This window comes from Mustela nigripes, chromosome 4, assembly GCF_022355385.1.
Source record: "Mustela nigripes isolate SB6536 chromosome 4, MUSNIG.SB6536, whole genome shotgun sequence".
Classification (NCBI taxonomy): Eukaryota; Metazoa; Chordata; class Mammalia; order Carnivora; family Mustelidae; genus Mustela; species Mustela nigripes.
In genome coordinates this window covers 56,484,014-56,502,916 of record NC_081560.1, presented here as the reverse complement: position 1 = coordinate 56,502,916, position 18,903 = coordinate 56,484,014, and the positions used below count along the sequence as shown (strand labels likewise).

At 36.9% G+C, this 18,903-nt stretch overlaps 1 protein-coding gene across 7 annotated transcripts in view; it reads left to right on the top strand.

Moving 5' to 3' along the window:
* HDAC9 (histone deacetylase 9) overlaps positions 1 to 18,903 on the top strand; it is a 936,353-nt gene that overhangs the window by 73,054 nt on the left and 844,396 nt on the right. The gene's annotated exons all lie outside the window — the stretch shown is intronic.

The following is an 18,903-nucleotide window of genomic DNA, read 5'->3' as shown; positions in this document are numbered from 1 at the left end:
CAGCTCCCAAGGTTGAAACTGGTATAATATTATATTCAGGATTTACAAAAGGAAATCTTTTGCCAAGATTTTTGATCCATGGAGTGCCACGCCCAGATATGTTGCTCTGATATTCCACTGTCTCATCAACCTTTCCTCACATCCTCAATGGGCTGCCTGCCAGCTTGTAGGTTGAATATGGAACTGGAAATTATTGTAGGATAGAATTGTGACTGTTGATTCCAAGTGACATAGTAAAGATATTCCAGAGTTTTTAGTTAAAGTCACTATTTGTAATTGACATTGTCACCTGAGTAAACAGTTGAAGAGTTGCCTAGGCTGTTTGTCTCTGAGTTCCCGTAGCCCAGTGGTTCTCAAACTTCAGCACACATTAACATTACTGGGAGGTCTTGATAAAAATTAGCCACATTCCTGTAGTTTTTGATTCAGAATGTCTAGGGTGGGGCCCTAGAATTTCATGTTTTACAGGTTGTCCCGAGTGATGTTATTTGCCTGGAGACTGTACTTTGGGAACCACTGGTCTAGCCTGCTATACTTGTTCCTTCCCCTGCTGCTCTCTGCCCCACCTGCACCTCATAGACAGCCCTGTGGGGGAGCTACATTGCTTATCACGTTTGTAGCATACTGTTATTATCCTTTCTATTAAGGTTAACATAAGCTCTTAATCTATTAAATCTACTAATTTAAAATGTTTGCATTTTATATTTATATATATTGCATTTTAAATATAATTTTATTTTAAATTTAATGTTTCAAAATGGCATAATTTTAAAAAGTCATTTAATTTAGAACTATTGTAGTCAAATATTTTCCCCCCTTTCCTTGCGATGGAATGTGTTGAAAAAACCATACAAAAATGAGTAGGAACAAATTGGCTAAGTACAGAAGTGGCAGAAAACTTCCTTCATTTCTGGAAATTATGGTCTAAGATTTATATAGGAGTTTGTCTTTAATTCTCCAGACCAGAAAATAGACTTTTTACATATTTAAAACAATGGTGTAATGTCCCTTCATTCTCCACCCACCTCTATCATATACTCCCCATATTGTCAGTTTACTTCCCTTACTGGCCTCACAGAAGAGTGACAGGGCAGACTGAATGATGAGCAGTAGAATTTATGTCAGTGACAACAGCTATATCCAAGCGAAACATTTGAAACAGCAACTTTACCAAGATATGTAATCTTGAAATGGACCAAAAAATGCAGATGCCATCATGGCTAATGAAGGATAAAACTAGACAGGAAAAATTTGGATCCAAATTATAATTACACTCATTTTATGAAACTCACTTTTAAAGAGTGCAAGTGTAGCACTTTCAGTGTCTGTGTAGTTTTTATTTACCATTTGTCTAACACCTTTACACCTGGCCCCACTCGTCTGTAATGAGAAACACGTAATCCCATTAACGACATTATTGTAATGATTAGATTCCAAATTTAGGCCATCAAAGCTTATCTAAAGGTAGCTAGCTTGCAGTGAATACAGGAATATTTTGACAACGGTAGTTAAAGAAGAGAATCAGTAGTATGCAATAAATATTTTAAAATGTTACATGCTTAAAGAAAAGTGGACCCAAGAACAGGAAGATAAACAGGGGAGAGAAATATTTATACTTAATGTGAGCTATGGGCACCTTAGAGGATTTCTCAGGTAGGTCCATATCACATCTGATTTCATTCTAAAAGTTGTGTTTTTTTGGAATGTTGGTGTAAGGGTGATACCACTTTTAGTTTTCTTGTCTGATGTGTGGAGAAGGTTGAGATTTCTGTTGCTGTTGAGATAACTGCTGAAAAGGTAAAGCATACTGGGCATGTTGTGGGTATGTAAGGGGCCAGTGGCCGGAAGTAACATTACTGAACTTTGTGTGGTAAAAGAGAGAAGGAAAACAGAGCGTGCATGTACCTAACCCCTCCGGAGGGAGAAGAAACAGACATGGTTAAAGGGGATTTGAAGTTAAATAGAAGTCTTATTGTCTACCCAGCATAGATTGTTTTGTAGAAAGTGGACATGAATCCTTGCTTCGAGGTCCATATGGAGGAGGAGGGAATAGGATGTATAGCTCAACTTTTTATATTCAGGATGATAACCTGTAGCATTTTTTTTTTTAAACTCAGAGTTTCTATATATATAAAGGTATTGTAGTATGTAAGATGGACAAATCTTTTGGACTCTTTAAAAAAACATAAAGTAAAATAATACCAAATACTTAGATTAATTCTGTATATACCCGATATTGACTCACAGGTGGTAAAATTTGACAGTTGAAATCATCATTCCCTTCAAGAATATTGATCTTATAATATGAAAATACCCTTTGAGGCTGCTGTTTAAATCAGGAAGTTCTTGCCAGCCATGATACTTGTTCAGTTAGGAGAAGGGAAAAAGTGGGTGATAAATGAGACAACTACTGAGTGAAGTTCATTGGACGTTAGAATCACTAAAGTTTCCCTGTGTACTTTTTAAAAAATATTCTGCTCTATTGAGAGCAGCATACAGAGGTCTTAATTCTGTTTGGGAAGTTTTTATGAATGAAATACGAATTGAGGAATGTCATAGCAAATGGGCCAGGTGGGTGGGAATCTTTTCTATTTATTACAAATGCAAACTATGATCTAGACCTGAAATGCACTTTGCATACGTAAAAGAAAATGTTCTGGCCATAAACATGAAAACATTGTTCTGCTATTATTAGCCTGTATCTTATGGTGCCATATATATTCTACTGGTGAGAAATAACCTAATCTTTTGATTTAGAAAAAGTGTTTTTCTTACATATCCTTAAAAAAAGAAAAGAAAAGAAAAGAAAAGCTATCTAAAAAGAGACTTAAATTGCCCTGAGGCAATCACCATCCGTTTGTTTTGCTTTTGTTCTGCCAAGGGCTCCAAGGAGTTATTGTGCACCAGAAAAATAGACTCACTCCAGTTATTCCAGAAATTCTTTAATAGTCAGTGCTTTGGACAGAGTATTTATGTTTGTCTTGAAAATTGGTTCGGGGATCGTGTGAATTCTTGTTTTCCCCATAAAACTTCTCCATCCCTGTTCAATTATAGTTGATATCAAGTACTAAATATTGCTGTCTTGATCATGTATTCAGTCAAACAATGAGTGCTGATTTTTGAATATAGAATTCACTGGGTTTTATTTTAATCTTGGTGCCTCAATAATGTTCTAAGTTAGAGCACTGGGTGTTGCTTTTTGGGCACTGAAGAGCCTGAATGGAGGGAGGACTGTCTGGATGAAACTGGCAGCTAGCTGCGGCAGTTGCGATAGTCAGTCATTCAAAGCTCATTAAGCATTTTGTGCCAGGCTCTGTGTTACTCAGTATGGACGCAAAGAGTACTAAATCTTGGTCTGCCCTTGTGGACAGCACTCTTCAGTGGGAGACACAGACGAATAAGTAGTTTTGGTCCATTCACCGTATTATTTTAACAAATATAGGAACAGAAGTTAATTTCCTTTGTACAGCAGTGTGAATGACATTTCTAGTAATGTAATTTTTATCAGGATTGCCAAATCCCAGAAGGAATGATTTTAGGGCTCATCTAATCTAGAGTTTTCCAAACATGTCAGTTAATAAATATCACACGAGACTCTTATTTTAAATACAAATTCTCAGACTCCTCCCCTAAAGAGAATTATGCTGTTGACTTGGGTAGAGGGTACTAGATAACAGATTGCATAATGCTCTTCACTGTGACTTGGCAAAGTGTGGAAGTGTTTTTTAATCTGTCTAACAAACACTATAATTTCTCACTTGAAGACTCTAGAAAAACCAAAAATACATCATTAAATCCTATCTCAATGTAGAAATACCTATTTCTCTTGTGAGCTAATGTATAACTCAGTGATTTTGCTTTCTGCTAAGTGAAAAGCTAGCGCTATTGAAAACTCTAGGAGGTAATAATTTGTGGGGAAATTCTCTTGCCTTTATATGTATTCTCTGCTTCCAGGCCATCATGTTTTGTTTTGTTTTAAGATTATTTATTTATTTATTTGACAGAGAGATCGCAAGTAGGCAGAGAGGCAGGCAGAGAGAGAGGGGAGGAAGCAGGCTCCCTGCGGAGCAGAGAGCCCGATGCGGGTCTTGATCCCAGGACTCTGGGACCATGACCTGAGCTGAAGGCAGAGACTAACCCACTGAGCCACCCAGGCACTCCAAGGCCATCATGTTTTTATGTGGAGGTGACCCAAAGATATAGAAAGAGGACATCCCCCATCCCAAGTCAAAACTGATTTCCATCTATTTTAACCTAGATCAGATTTTTAGTATGACCGCAAGAATATAGAAAACATGACTTAAGCCTGGACATTTTTAAGAGTGAATAAATAAAAGCTGCATCAACCTTAGAGTAATTCCAGCATGACTTTTACTTTTGATGGATCTAATTTGTATAATGTAATTTTGACAAAAATGTAGCCAAAGGAATTTTTTGAAACATAGAACACAATGTGTGTGATGCCTCTTTATCTTGGGCAATGCGGTGGCCTTGTGGGCATCTACGTGACTTTGAATAGTAGAGCTGCTATAGCTCTTGCAAAGTCCTGTAACATTAGTTTTCAAAGCTCTTGTGTAAAGGTAACTAATTTCTCGTTTCTTCACCACTGTGAGAACACTTATAACAATCATTCCACCTGTATGGAGTGGGAGGACTGGGCTTATACAAACAGAAGTTAAGGTTTGTGGGAAGATCTAATATTCTGTTCCTTTTCCCATTGCCAAATGTTAGGCAAAAATTAATTGAGTTTTCCCTTCATGCTTCTGTTTTGCTAAGCAGCTGCATTCTCTTATAGAAATGTAGTAGATTTAACTTATGATCAAAAAGTTCTTTGAAATATAAATTGTTATGGAAATGCTAAGTAGTATAAACAATTTGAGGGCAAGCATTAATAAAAGCTTCACTGCAAGCATTTTTAAAGAGGACTAATAAAAGTTTCACGGTTCAATTAATACAGCACAACATTGGGTTTTCTAGAAGCATATGGGGCCCAGAAGGCCTGCCCCTGTTTTTAAAATTTACGAACTCTTTAATGATTCACCACTTTTACTCCAGTGCATTGCCCACTGTGGTGCCATTTAGTCCTTAAGTAGGGAACTAAAACCAGGACAAAGCTACAAACAAAAATCAAAATGTCCAAGTGGGTATTTTCTCTACAGTTCGTTCACACTATGTTACTGTAGAAAATGAATGGTAAATGAAATAGAGTCATAGGACAAGTGAAGTAGGTTATGGCTTCCCCGGATGAGTCTGACCAGTTGGCTTTTTAATGAAATAATAGGTCAAATCCCATTTCAATAAGCTCTGTATAACTAAAACATTTTCAGTCTCCCAGCTAATTATTTATTTCAAGTTGTGTTCAAGAAGAATATTCTATATCAGTCTCTTAAAGTTTTATAACAGAATATGATGGGAGTACAATATTGGTGGGAAATAAGGAATGTTAAATGTATTAAATATTATTTTGGGTTTTCTTTGACTACTTTAACTTTGTAATTAACTGACTCATTCTTTTGCTATTGCTAATTCTGAACTTCTCAATCTGATATTCAAGTTTGAAACATAAAGAGCATTTTATTTATTCTCCAATGCCGAGGCACAAATCTTTTACCAAAATGTTCAATTTAAATTTATTTTGTGCATTTATTTCTTCTCAACTTTACATTTCACAAATAATGTTGGTGGGTAATTCAGTTTATATAATTCTTATTATGTCCATTTTATAATTCTTACTGTGTCCATAGCACTACTAAAGGAATCCCCATAATGTAGTTCAAACAGAAAAGAAGGTTCTTTCTTCCTCACATAAAGATGAAAATGACTTTCCTGAGTGGCAGGCTAGTGGTGATTCTAGTGGTGATTCAGGCCCCAGACAGTTTCTGACTTGTGACTTGCCTTCTGCTTTTGGATTCCAAGGTCAATGTACATCTCTAGATCAAGCTGATAGAAGGGAAATGGAAGAAGTAGGTTTATGTGGATGTTTCCATAGGCACACCCACATTTCTTTGGGTTGAATTTAGTCACCTAACCCCACCTAACTATAGAGGAGGCTGGGAAAAGGAGTCTAGCACTGGTCCAGGAAGAGGAGGAAACAAGTTTGGTGAGAGTAGCTGGCCAGTTCCTACCCCATTCGTCTTGACTATTTACACCTGGGAGTGCAAAGACAACATTGCTTTCAAGAGGTAGGAGTATTTCATAATGTACTCTTGACAAACCCTGTGAGTCAAAAGCTAAGTATTTTTTTTAAAGAGATAGAAACAGTGAAATTAGAGAAAAATCAGCTTTCTACATTTTCTAAGAGATGGTTAAGGAAGCTTTTCTTTGTGAATAATGTGAAAGAGTGAAACTGTGTAGCTACTGGAAAATTCAAGTTCTTGTTGTTAGTGGAACCTTCCAGAAAATGGGAATAATATGCATGGTATAGAATATTATGTGTCCTTACTTAGTGTATAAAAGTCATACCAGCTGCTGCTGAAGGCTGTGTGCAGAAGGGAAAAGTCACGCCAGTTTATCTGAAATTATAGTTAAATATATGCTGAGGAAGAAATAATTTAATAGTCCCCATTCTTAACATTTGCTCTTCATTGCATATTTGCATCACATTTTTGAACAACTTTGTAGTTTCAAATATTATGATGAAAATCTAGGTCAGATAGGCAGTGGTTGATAAACACTTGTTTTACACTGATTTTTCATGAGGACAATTATAAAACAATGCTAGACTTTAGTTTTGAAGATCCAGGAGCAAATATTAGTACCTCCACAAAACACAAGGTCAACATTTTTTTTATAACAGGATATTAGCCTTTACAGAATTTTCTTTTTCTGTGTATACTTTGGGGTTTGCTGTTAATGATACCAGAGTTGTGCATGTACACCTGAGTGTGAGATTGTTTTCCAATGTAATAAGTCTTAGGGAATAAAGAGGTATGTAGGACCATGTAAGGTCCACTAAATACTCAAATGCTTTACTTTATATGTTTTTCTATTGATTTAATTTTAATTGGTTATCTTTTAAGAATGTCAGTGTACAGAGCAGTCTTCTCCATTTATAATTTATTAGTTCTAATTTGTTATAGGGTTAGAAAGCAAAGAACCATGTTAAATAAAATCGTTAGTAAGATAAGAATAAATTCTTTAAGTTCTAAAGAAATGCACAGTGTTCTCTGTTATGAGCAAAGTGTTTCTTTTTCCTTAAGTATTGCAATTACATTTTAATTATCTCCCATCCTCTTTATTTTCTTGGTTCTTTCTATCTTTGTTATGTAGATTCATAAAATCCTGAGTTTCTGAAAAAAAAAAAAAATCCCGAGTTTCTAATAGGTGAGCAATTATTATGGCTTTGATTTTGTCATGCCTATCCTTGCAAATTATGATCAATACCTTTTATCTACACGTGTCTCATATGTAGATTTGTACATTGCTTCAGGTACTTTAATACCCCCCAAAAAGAGACTTGTGACTTAATTGATTGGTGAGTATTTCCTTAAACTCTTATATTGATTTATAGAGAGTAGAAGAACTCTGAGGTGGACTATGAAATTGTTTTAAGTCTTTTTTCATGATTACTTTCGGGGATTTGATTACATGAAGAAAGTTCTTTCCTCTTACAGTGGCTGGTTGCTCCTCAGTGGGCATGGCTTAATTAACCTTATCTCCCAGACTCTTAACTTCCAAGAAGAGCTTCTCTTTGTATTGATATTAGAGTTCATTGGCAACTGGCCTGGCTGGGGAATTTCCTTTGAAGTTGGAATTTGCCCTAATAATTTTGCCCTCTTTGGAATTCTGTGAGTCCTAAGAGAGGGCAGATAATCCTAGGGGCACCTATGCAGGCGCTCATCTTTTAACTTCGACCTCAGAGAGAGATGTTCTTTAGAAAGAAATGCTGAAATGACATAGGTACAAAGTATTAAGAAAAACCCGGTAGTGGGTTTGGATTTTCTGAGAATATAAACATCTTAAATGACAGCTGGTGATACCTGGGTCTTTTGTTACAGGAAAGGCTGTTGGATTACCTCACTTGTTTATTTGATTCTGAGATTCCAAATGCTTTCTGCAGATCTAAGACTGCTGTACAAATGGACAAAGCCAGAACTTTACTAGAACCCCTCTTTTTAGACTCTTTATCTGGTAGGAAAAAAGTATAGGAAGTCATTGTAGTTACTTGTTGGGTATGTCGCTGGAATCTCAAATGCCTGTCCAATGTATTCATGGGTGTGGACATTTGGGGGTGGTTACTATCATTCAGGGAGTACTATCTTTTGAAATAAATTATTAACCCAGTGATTATGAAATCATTCTTCCTGAAAATCTGTCTCCTCTCATCAAGTATTAAAAGTAATGTTATGATTAAGGATATTTTGGAAATTAATTAGCTCAAAGCTGTAAAAATTGTTTCTGGGTGGTTTTATGTTTTTTTTTTAAATGTATCTATGCCACTAATGTGCTTCACTTTTAATGGAAAATTTAATATATATTATTTTGGTTTTATGTTTAAAGTGGAACAATAAATTAGAAAACAGATTTTAAAGGTAATAGTATTTTAGTGAAAGGAGCTGGAAATTAGTAGAAAAAGTCAGGAAGCCAATTATAGAAAGAGGAAAAATAATACATACTATAACTTGTGTTGGATAACGTGTGCTATCGAATCTCTGAATTTCAATAAAATATGTCAAAGTAGAGTTCATTTCCCCTTCTGTTGGGAGAACTGATAGTCCGCCTACCCATCTGCCTTCCTACCTTAGTTTTCTTTCTTTCTTTTTTCTTTTATCCTGCCTAGATGGATTTGGGATTTATAAAATGAGTTTAAAAAAAATAAAATATATGAAGAGGAAGAGAAAGAAAGGAAGGGAGATTGGATAAAGCAAATGCCCTTGGTACATAAACTCAAGTTCTATAAAGTTGCTAAAGAAGGAGTAGATTGGCTTTGAACTTCTGGGTAGCAAGTCTGTTTTCTCCTCTGAGATTACTTCTCCTTTACCCTAACTGACCAAGTCACTGCCCTGTTGGAGAAATGTCAGAGACTCTCCATAACCTCTCCCTGAGGTACATAAGGACTCCAGACCCTTTTCATGTTTGTCTTTATTTTTCCTCAATAAACCACGAGCCGGTTCTGGTCAAGACATGGAGCTGTGTGCCTTCCCCAGGTCCTGCTCTTCTGCCTACAGACCCTTGAATGAAACTGTCTCATGCTGGGAGTGCCCTCTCTTTCATACTGTTACACCTTCACTTGGTTATTTATTGTTCAAGGCGGCTCTATCTCGTTCTTTGAACTTCTTGTTCTGTGAAGCCTTCCTTGGCGCTCCCGGGCTCCTCCCACATCTGTTACCTCACCAGATATGGAGCTTATTCCTGGAGGTGGAGGTTTTCTTATTCATAGCACAGTAATAAATGAAGCTTTTTGAAAGCAAAAGACCTTTTTCTAAGATTTTTTAAAATATAAAATAAGACAATTGGTGATTTTACTCATGGTTGCTTGATTAGTTAGCTAATATGTTGCCTAGCACATAAAAGGAGCCAAATCAGTAAAGAACAAAGGGCATTTTGTGAGGAGGCTGATGTACTGTCTTTGAAGGGAAAGGAAGCAGTTGAAAATATCTGAGCCAAAGGAAGCTGCTTGATCTCTGTGGTAAATCATGAACTTTCCCTTTGTTTCTTCTTATTTATTTGTTTGTTGACTTTCTTTTCCTTTTACCTCTTCATGAAGGTTTTGAGCTATTCAGTGCTACCCACTGAAATGCTTTTGTCCTTCTAGGGTGGTTTCCCTATACCTTGAACAATAAACATTGCAATAGGGTGGTTATTGTTTATGACCTCTGTGGCTACCTATTGAATTCCCTAAATGTGAAATCTCTAAGTTTAGAGCTACTTTAGCTAGCACAGTTGTAGAGACCAACTGACCAGCCTTTTGCCTTCTAGTAACTTGGACTCTCCCTGTTCCAATACCTATAAGCTACCTCCTGCCCCATGAAAAATACACACTGTAGTTAAGAATAGAAGAAAGAGTAAAAGGATTTTGAATTGTGGTTAAGCAGCAAATTGTTTTAAATTTGGTCCTACTTCATTTAAACTTTTAAAAATTAATGCATTCTGCAGACTGTACTATTAACAGTAATGTTTTTTATGCAATAGGTTTCCAGCGATCTTCTGTGCAGTATGTATAAAGGAAAACAGCTGGTTTAAAATTTATGGCATTTATATGTTTTCAATTCTTCTCATTTAAAGTGATGAACTCATAGCACTTTAATATGGTAGTTGAAGTCTTCATAAAGATTACATGAGGATCCTAAATTTTCTGTGTGTCTCCATTGAAGATGTGCTTTGGCTTTATTATTTGACATTGTTGCTGCATGATACTAGATAGATGATATGATCTCTTATTTGGCATTTATCTAGTCATGTGGGGTTGCTTTCATTTCTGTCCAGGAAGTTCATTTTTCTAAAGATAATGAAAGAACAGATGTGGAACAGGTAAGCATGGCATATCTTTCCCTCACAGTTCCCTGTGGAACCTCTTTGGGTAGGCTCTTGTTTGTCACACACAAAAGAAGTATGTCTTTACCCTGAGTGATGCAATGGTCCAGCCTCCTGTGGGGTAACATCCACTGACAATAACGCCATAACCCATTAGTTGATCGCAAACTCCCTGAATCCATAGGGGTTTGCTTCAGTCTAAATGAGTGACTAATTCTTAAACTACAAGTTGAACCTGGGGTCCTTGGGGAATTGGGACATGTTAAGGTTGGATTGTTTATTTTGCTTGTTATAACTCTAGGATCATTATGGAAATGTTTACATCCTGCTGTGGTTAAAGGTTCTTAACCAATATTTAAGGTGAAGAGGTTTGGTCTTTTGGCTTCTGCTTTCCTTATATTCTTTATCATTCTCTACCTCTACCCTCACTCCATAAAAAAAAAAAAAAAGTATTCACACTCATCAGTTCTAAGTGAATCCATATCTTTTGCATTGAATTCTTGGTTATCTTATCTGTTACTGAGAAATTACACAAATGCATATTTGAAGTTACTGGTAAAAGCCCAGGGACTTAAACAGAAGCTCAGCTCTGGAAACAAGTGTTACCTGTTATCTGTCTGCTGTTCACTAAATCTTTCTTTGTCCCAGTTTCTTTATTTGGAAAATATGTCATGCATTTGTTATATCAATACATAAAAGATGTAATTATAAAAGAGATACTAAAACAGATAGTGTTCATTTAGAATTATTATGTACAAATTTGTGCTTTTTTCTCAGCTGTGACCTATAACTATGCTTTTGTGAATGTCACCATGAACACTGATGTCTGTAGGTCTTTCCACACTGGTGAGAAGACGCATCATTACTCGTTTTGTCACAATTTCTAATGTGTCTGTCTCAAGCTTGTTCACTTTTGAGTAAATGGAATTATGCCACCCCACTTGTTCCTTCTATGCTACCTTCCTACTCTGTCCCATCTCCAATAGTAAATGACTGTGTTGCCTTGCTTAACCTTTTGAGGCATTTTTACACCATTTGCCATGCCCATCTTCTTGTGTGTCCCCCTCTCCCCCTCTGAATGGTTTTTTTTTTTTTTTCTCCCACTTCTAGCTTTTTTGTGTGTTACTTTGTGGCAGCATCACTTTAATATCTGCTTTTATGGTCACACTGCCTTCTCTTCTGTCTGTGTCTAATATCCCTGTGCCTCCCTCTTATAAGGATACATGTGATTGTATTTAGGACCCACATGGTAATCCAGGATGATCTGTCCATCTCAAGGTCTTTAATCACATCTGCAAAGCCCCCTCCCCACACCTTTTTCGACCAATGAGATAACAATCACAAATTCCAGGGATGAGAATATGGATATCTTTTGAGGGGTCGTTATTCACCCTCCCCACACCTGACTGAAATAATATATCAAGTCTTGCTGGTTTGTAATATCTGTTCATGCATTTGCTCCTTCACTCACCCAGTCACCAGACTTTTATTTCATGCCAGGTATATGCCAAACACTGTGCTAGGTATTAAGAATAACACACTGACCATACTTCTAATAAGTTCATTATTTTGTCAGTAAGATGTACCATACAGAGTAAACACAAAGATACAGGTAAACGAGATCGTTTGATACAGGCTATAAAATTAATTCTTTTGTATGTCTCCTTTTACATAATTCTAGAACACAAGTCACCATCATGCCTCAGTGCTCATAAATGATTTCAGTAGCTATAGAGGGTATGTGCAGCCTGTGGACCAGAAAGTGTTTTGTAGGAGGGAAAACATGTATCAGCTTAAATTCAATTCCAAAGAATTTGTTGAGTACAAAATCAAGCACAGACCCTGCCCTCCAAGGAATTTATAATCTTATACAATTCTCATCAACATTCACCGCATGTCAACATCAATAATAGAGCTTTAGAAAAATACCCCTGCCCACTCCCCACTGCATCTCATGTTTGATTTTGGGTGGAGCCTAGAGGTCTTTTTTTTTTTTTAAAGGCTCATGGAGAAATTCTTACATGCTGCTAGCATTGAGCACAGGGACTCTCTGGTCAAGAAGTGACCCATAACTAGGAAAACAAAGGCACAGGTACTATTAAAAATGTAAGACAGAATGTTTTAAGTTCCATTAAGATATATAGAAACAAAATAATTTGGGTACTCATAGGAGGGTGAGTTCATATGTGGCTCAAGGGTAATTTGGATGTAGGAAGTATTTGAAATGTCCCTCATAGATAGATAAGATTTCAAAAGATTAGGTGGGCATGATGAGGGAAGACGGGTGGTCATGGCTGGAGGCAAAAGCCAAGGGTCCACATTTAGGCACAAAATTTCCTTCTGCTCAGACTTTCTGGCCTGGAATTCAGAAGCATCTGGAAAATCTAAATTTAAATCTTGTCTTTAAGCAAAGGTAGTAGGGTACAGCAAATTTTATTTAACAGCTGATAGGTTGATGTACACTTTTTAAAAGTTCAGAAACATGATAGCTGGACCTCTATCTACAGTTTTAATCTATATCCTGTAAATATTAGAAGCAGGCTTCAGTGAGAAAAATAGAAATGGAAGGGAAAGTTTTATTTTAAGTGTTTCAAAAGAAGAATAGTTGGATATGGTGATTGATTGACTAAAAGACAAAAGCAAAAATAACTATGAAGTTCAAGAATGATAATAGAATAGTGCGAGTAAGTGATATTGATAGAAAAGATAGTCAGCTTTTACTGAATTTTATCTACAAGCAAGGGGCTTCATTACTTTATTTTCTTTATTTCATGGAACTCTTTTCATAACTCTTGACATGTAAATACTTTTCTTATCCCTACCTTACACAGAAGGATGTTGAGACCTTGAGAGGTTAAGAATCTTGCTCTATCAAGGTCTCACAGTAAATTGAGTGGAACAAATCTAGGACTCAGAGACTCAGAACTATGCATCCTAATTCTAGAGTGTGTATTCTTTTTTTTTCTTTTTTAAGATTTTATTTATTTATTTGAGAGAGAGAGCTTGCAAGCATGAGTAGGAGGAGGGGCAGAGGGAGAAGCGGACTCCTCATTGAGCAGGGAGCCAGCCCAGTCTCAGGACCCCCAGATCATGACCCTAGCCAAAGGCAGACACTTAACTGACGAGTCACCTGAGCGTCCCTACAGTGTGTATTCTTAACCACCATTCTGCTGGTCATCAGGAGGTTAGCTTGAGATGTAGAGCTGATGAAGAGAACTTGGTCCTGAGGAGAGGAATGTAAGAATCATCTAAAGAAAGGTCACAGTTGAAAAACATGGGGAGGGGAGCGCCTGGGTGGCTCAATTGGTTAAGCCACTGCTTTCAGCTCAGGTCATGATCCCAGACTCCCAGGATCAAGTCTCACATCGGGCTCCCAGCATCATGGGGAGTCTGCTTCTCCCTCTGACCTTCTCCCCTCTCATGTTCTCTCTCTCTCAAAGCAAGCAAGCAAGCAAGCAAGCAAGAAAGAAAGAAGTAAAACAGGGTAGGGGCACCTGGGTGGGTCAGTGGGTTAAAGCCTCTGCCTTTGGCTCAGGTCATGATCCCAGGGTCCTGGGATTGAGCCCCGTGTTGGCCTCTCCTCAGCAGGGATCCCGCTTCTCCCTCTCTCTCTGCCTGCCTCTCTGCCTATTTGTGATTTCTGTCTGTCAAATAAATAAATAAAATCTTAAAAAAAAATGGGTAGCTTGAAATTAGCAAGCATGGCCTTATTAATTAAAGACAAAAAAGGAAGAGGAGGAAAGGGCCAAGGACTAAGCCACGTTGAAACTTTCAGGGACATTATCTTATCCTTCTTTAAGGCTGCTGGTCACTTAACACAGAATTCATTAAAAAAGCAAAACAAAACAAAACAAAAATCCTCAGATATTTAAGGAAGCAAATGAACTCATCTTTCCATCCTAAATTTTTCCACTTGTGCCTAAGGTTCTACTTAATAACTTGAATGACTCAAAAGAGACAAATCTAACAAATCTTTCTTCTCTTTCCTCTTGTGAGCTGATTTAGTTTCAGATCCTTGGGCTTTTTGTTAGATTCCATTTTTGCACCTTACTCCATGTTAGGAGTGAAAGAGGGCTGCTCTGTGGAGACCTTATGCCAGTGTAAGAAGATATCTAAAGTAGTCCAGTATTTCTGTCATTTTAAACCATTGGTAAACTAAGTTATTGAAAGGATAAATAACACATAAATGGTGATGTGTCTTGGCTGTTGGATGTCTTTTTCCTCCTGCTTCCCTCAGAGTGCCTGGAATTTCATTTCCTTCCATATTCTTATACAGCATGCATAAGAAAGCACGATGAAACAACACAGGAAAAAAATAAAATTATTGCTGTTGAAATATGTAAGTTATAGTCTTTCTTGTTCCCTGCCAGTATAACCAGATCAAGCTTCTTGTGCTTCTCTGGTTCCTTTAACCTCCACTGGTCCACAATCTGGATCCAGCATTATTCGTTAGAGGGGTTTCTGGTATGGAATGCAAAGGATTTCAGAATAGCAGTGTGGTTGTGTCAAATATTTTAATGTTATAAGGCTGTAGTTCTTGTGCTGGTTTTCTTAGAATCACATTTTTCTTATTGATTTAGAACTCCAGGTACTACCAAATTAGCATCATACATAAACTCTTTAAAGAAATACTACAGAGCCCTCAGAACCCTAATCTGTAACCTGCCTGTCTTGTTTTTTTCTAGTGCTGTAATTGAGTGCTGTGTATAATGTGGTCTTACGTAACTCATCCCACCTAACTTTATTAGGAAAGTTAATGGAATGGGACTTTTGATTAGAATAAAGGGAAATCTAACTTGGATTAAAAGTCTAGATTATCTTTCAGAATAAGCAGTATTATGGTTTGAAGTAAAACAACTTATCTACAGACAGCAATCAACAAGGCAAAAAAGTCCATCATTCTGTTTGAAAGATATTAGGCAAGCCAATGATCCTTGGTTTGGGCTATGCCTTAAAGTCATTGTAGAGCTTAAAAAAAACAAAAACAAAATCTGAACTGGGACCCTCAGCCTCAACAATTTTGATTTAATTGGTCTTCTTGTTAGCCCTGGGTGTGGGTATTCATTTAAACCTCCTGTGATTATAATTAGGAGATGATATATACCTCCTAAGAAAGGAAATAATGTCTTACTGAACTCTTAGTTTTTCTATTTTGAAGGGATGCAAATTAATTTCATTTAGAATGTTATAAGTTATAATTGTTATAAGGATACATGATAATATATATTCATATGCTTAAAAAACCCTTTTTCTGTGTTTCTAAACTCACTGTTTTTTATGTTTAAGATTTTTGAATCTCAACTGTGTGTGGGTCTAGCTATTCTCTCCATCATTTCAGTTTATGAACTGAAAATCTGCGTTAATTTACAAATTAATAATTCAACGTTGGTGGAATGAATGTGGCAGTTTCAGTCAATGAAAAATTCATTGATTATCTTGTATACTTTTTTCTCCATAAAGAAGGTTACTGTTACGAAGTCATGTTTGGTTACTTTATGCAAAATATCTTGTTCATTCTGGGACTGAATAGCTTTCCCTGTAAGACTAAGATACCACACCTTGGTGAGTAAAAATGACCATGTAAGGGCGCCTGGGTGGCTGAATTGTTAAGCATCTGCCTTCGGCTCAGGTCATGATCCCAGGGTCCTGGGATTGAGCCCCGCATTGGGCTCCCTGCTCAGCAGGAAACCTGCTTCTCCCTCTCCCACTTCTACTTGTGTTCCCTCTCTTGCTGTGTCTCTCTGTCAAATAAATAAATAAAATCTTAAAAAAAAAAAAGACCATGTGTTGAGTGTTCATTATAGTTCAAATTCCAAGTGTGCCAAAGCTTTATATATGGTATCTCATTTAATTATAATGAAAGCCCTATGGAGTGAGGGCTGTTTTCCAGAATATCCATGTTTTAAAGATGAGAAACCACTCTCAGAGACATAGATAAGATAGATGTCCAAGATTGTGCATCTACTTAGGAATGGGACCAGGATATGAATTCAAGCAGTCAACATCATCGGCAGTGGTACAAAGTAGTAATAACCCAATGTGAAAATAAATTTTTCTGTTTAACCAGCTGGTTAAGATCAGACTTAAAGATGTGTCATTTTTACAGGGAAACTTTCCAAAGAGTCAGTCCTGAAATTTCCCTAAGAGAGCAACAGATTTTTTTTTTTCTGTTGAAGCCAACAAGGAACAGGTACACTGCCATCATAACCATCTTGACAGGCAGTGGCCTCACAGGAGGATGGGTGCTCTTTGGCGCTGGCTGGGTTTTGAGGAAGCAGCAGTGTTCTCACAACTTCCTCAGGCTCACAACACTCTTCCCCGTGCTTCACTTCCAGACTGTAGGAGGGAAAACAGTGTGGGAGTAAGCATGGAAGAGAGCACATCTGAAATAACATGAATGGGCTCAGCAAACCTGTGATCCAAAGACCTCAGTGTAATTCCTGCTTCTTACACTCCTGCACTCAGGCCCTAGTAGTCACTCATCTTCCCTGATTCTCAGTTTTCTCTTCTTTAAAATAGAAATGAAGACAAGTAGTAACCGAATTCTTTAACTCAAGAGGCTGAAGATTAAATGAGATCATATACTGTAAATTCCAAATAAAGGATAAGGTGTTCTTAAAACTGTTAAGGATAATAAAGCAGACTTTTCTAACTGGAAGCTTTTATTGATTTAACATGCAGAATAAAGAAAAATCAAATGAATGAAACTCGAAGAAACTTTTATTCTCCAGTTCCACTTGAATTCAAATGTCCTCACCAGAGCAAACACTTGGACTTTTATTTCATTCGAGTGTTCAAAACCCCTAGGCATTTAAGCAGTCTCTGAGTGTACCAATTACCATCTAATGGCCAAATCCCATGATCGTTTTCCAGTCTTCAATAGAATTGTAATAGCAGTAGTAATTCATTCATTCAACACGTGTATATTGAGTGCCTACTGTGTATCTGGAATGATTTTAAGTCATTGAAAGGAAATGTCAGTGAAAGTAAAAACAGGCAAAAACTGAAATTGTCTGTTAAGCACAAACCTAAGGATCAAGTGTTACATATAGTTTCATTTACTCTCCACCGCAATCCTACAGAATATGTTTTACTAGTGTTATTTATGAATGAGTTTACTAGGTTTAGAGAGCTTAAAAGATGTGTCTGGTACCTCCTAGCAAGGAGATGGTAGAACTGAGGTTGAAACCCTATTTCCTGCCCTTGCACATGGTCTTTCTTTTAATCACACATTTATGAATTCAAATACTGCAGCTAGTCTAAATCCTTTTGACCTTTCTTTTTATGAACATCATAGATATCTCCTTAGCCACCTGTGCTTAAAACAATGGTGCCTTTTTTGAAACTTTTTCTCTGTTCCGCTCCACATCAAGTTGGCTTGGATTTTGATTGACACTATTTTCCATTTTTGTTGCCAACCTTTAGCATTCATTGCTTCTGGCTACAAGTATTGTCATAGGCTTCCAGCTGGTCTATTTTTAATCTCTCCTTCATTCAGCCTAATTGTGCAATGCTGCCTAGTAAAGTTACTGCTGCTAAAGCACAAATCTAATCATTTCCTTCATCAAAAATCTCCATGGCTTGCCATGGTCTGTAAAAAATGGTTGTACTCATAAAGCATTTCCAGAGTCCATAGTCTAGGGCAAACCACATTTCTGGCCTTCTCTCTCAATGTACCCCTTCCCCCGTGTGATAGCAGTGTTTTTCAGGCTTATCTGATTAAGAGTCACCGGGGGGCTTATTAATATACAAGTTCTCAGGCCCCACTTGAACCCACCTAGCAGAAGCCTTAGGGGTCTATGAGGCCTGATGGGGCATGGTAAAACTTGTCCTCTGATAGTCTCAGAGCACAGGTGCGTAGTTGTGACTACCTTGGGACTCTTGTTACCACTGACTGTTTAGGAAAACAGCCAGTACTGCCTGACATTATGACACTTAGTTCCACCGGGTTCTCCTGGCCATCCTTTTTCACATATTACTTGGTGCAAACCAAGTGCCAAAAAACCCAGACACAAATTAATTAAAGTGAATTCTTGAGAGAGGGGATTTTCTCATATTTGTGTGAGCTTGAGATATTTTTATGTGAGCATGTATAGAATATATAAAGGAGATTAACGTAAATAAATGTTTAGTTAATATATGGATGATCTCATTTTCAAATTATATATAAAATTTATGTATATAATTTTATTATCTATAACTTCTAATTTATGTATGATAATATATAGTTTGTATATATAAATTTCTAATTTCTATATATAAATTTCTCTATATAAAGTTATGTGTGTGTTTGTGTGTGTGCGTGCGCATGTGTATGTGTGTGTATGTATATATGGAAGAGAGAGGGAGGGAGAGAGAAAACACACCCAGGAGAGAGACATATACATATATAATTGTATATAGTTATATATATGCATAATTAGGCATTTA